The sequence below is a fragment of the Varanus komodoensis genome, unplaced genomic scaffold, assembly GCF_004798865.1.
Source record: "Varanus komodoensis strain SLA01 unplaced genomic scaffold, ASM479886v1 scaffold53, whole genome shotgun sequence".
Classification (NCBI taxonomy): Eukaryota; Metazoa; Chordata; class Lepidosauria; order Squamata; family Varanidae; genus Varanus; species Varanus komodoensis.
Window position 1 is genome coordinate 2,586,358 of NW_025336126.1, and position 2,552 is coordinate 2,588,909.

Below are 2,552 nucleotides of genomic sequence, written 5' to 3' on the forward strand. Positions count from 1 at the left end.
GGGGTGAGGAGGTAGAAGAGAATTTTAATTCTCTTCACATTAATTCTTGGATTGGGAGCTGCTTCTTAGAGTCTTGATAATTCACCTGCTCACACCAGTCCTCTATGCTTTCTACCACAGGCCTTTGCCTTCCAGTAACGGGCATAGATTTAGCAATGCTAAAGTAATTATATTTTTGGTTTCAAATAGGCTTCTGTCAAACATGCTTATACAGTACCATGTCCCTGAATTGAGATGACTGCAACTGTACCTGCTGATGACAGAGCATTCCAGTGTGTGTGTGTCTAACAAGGGACTGCCCTGAACTTCTAACTGTGAATGAGATGGCATCAAAGCAACAGGAGGGCTAGGCTTGTGTGAACTAAACCAGTTGAGTGATGCAAACATTCAGTGAATAAAACAGCTACTGCTGCATTTCTGTGCTGCTGTAAACATTTCCTCTGAACTTTATTTATTATTTAATCTGGTAAATGTTTGTGGAGAAGTGGATAGGAAGGATAGGATAGGAAGAAGTATTTATTCCTAATATACAGCCCCGGGGTCTTGACTTTGCACAGTTCTTTCCTATATTAACGGAATGGCTGCTGGGAAGGGGACCTGGGAAATAGTATTCCTATTTTATTTCTATACTGCCCAATCGCCAAAGCTCCTGAGGTAGTGTACCACTAATGAAAACCATATAAAATATAACAAAGTAACAATGCATTTACAAAGTTAGACTGAAATAGGTTTCCTTTGGCACACAACCTCCATAGGTGTTTGGTTCCATTGCTGTACTTCTGTAACTTCAGTCAGAAAGTTCCTGATGTCCTCCTGGAACTTGGCTTCCTGTAATTTGAGTTCGTTATTCCGTGTCCTGTTCTCTGGGCTTATTGAAAAGAGATGCTGGCCTCACTCTCTGTGACAACCTTTCAAGCATTGTAGAGTGCTATCAAATCCCCTGTCTTCCAGAGGCCAAACATGCCCATTTCTTTTACTCTCTCATGGCGCCTTGTTTCCATTCCCTGGATCATCTGAATGTCTGCACCTTTCTTAAACTGTAGTGCCCAGAACTGGATGCAGTACTCCAGAATAATGCCTAGCCAGTGCTGAGCAGAGGGGAACTAATACTGTACATGATTTGGAAGTGATGCTTCTATTAATGCAGCCTAAAATAGCATTTGCCCTTTTTGCATCCACATAACATTGTTGACTCATATTCAACTTATGATCTGCAATTCCAAGTTCCTTCTCTTGCGGTATTGTTGTGCAAACTATTCTCTGCCGTACTATGCACTGATTTCTTTCTAGGTGCAGATCTTGGTATTTGTCGGTATTAAATTTCCTTCTGTTGTTTTCAACCCAGTGCTCCAACCTGTCAAGATCACTTTCGATTTTCTTGCTGTATTACCTGTCCCACCCAGTTCTGTGTCATCTGCACAAAAGGGACCTTCATAGGTTTAAATATAAAGATAAGAGGCAACTAGAGAGGGAAGATTTCACTTCTGTAGTGGTAACAAGAGTGATGAGGGGAAACGCCAAGATAGACTTGGCGCCTTCTGGACCTCATTTAGCCCCTTTTGGGCAGGGGCGTCCGAACTGCTCGAGACTTACAGCTGCATTGGCTTAGCAACACCGATATATAACATTTGGGGTAAGCTGCTTTAAAAAGCGGCTGTCTCTGTTGCGGCTCTACCCCAGCTCTAAGAATAATCATTAAAAGTAATATTACTAATGGAACGCGGTCGAAAGGAGGAAGCGAGCTGCGGCGAAAAACAGAAAGCATCGATGTTGATTAAAAAGCTACCTGGGAGTGAGGTAATTCTTTCCTCATTTATTGGCTGTTGTGAATTTAATTGACAGTTATTCTTTCCAGTAGAATTTCTCCGATGACGTTCTTACCCCGCCCCACCCTCGTGCTGCTGCTCCTTAACTCTAACCACAACGTGTTTGCCTATGCAAAAGAGGAAAGGGGGGAACTGGGGACCGTAGAGTTGACCAATGGGGATGCAACATGTGCAGGCTTGCTTCCGTACGGCCAATGGGGAAGGAAGGCCCCGAAGTAACCCGCGGCTACACCCACTTCAACGGTAGCAGCCATAGGGGAAGAGTATCAGATTGAATGGCATCATAGTTGTCCAATAATTCTGCTTGTGCCCACGCGTCAGTGCGTCGAAAAAGGAGAACCAGTAAGCCAGGAGTAGGATTTGAAAGACATTTCTCTCACCCATTAAATAACTCTTTTGGGCACAAGCCCCTCCTCTTAGGCTTGTTTTTCGCGGAGTGGTAGGCGTGGTTAGAACGAATATATCCGCGCCTTTTAATCCAATCGCTGCACGAAAACGTTGTGACGGACACCTACTATTGACAAATAACTCTTAAGCATTTCTGTAAATGACAGCTGCGGCTGCGCCGCGTCGTCCCGCCTCGTCTTCCCTCCACCATACCCTTCCCCACCATCCAATGGAAACGGAGTGAAACGTGAAGGACGTGAGGATTTACCAATGGGCTCCAGGGGAGGCGGGGCAAGTGAAAGGAGAGGGGGATAGGTTGCCGCCATCTTGGATGCCGCG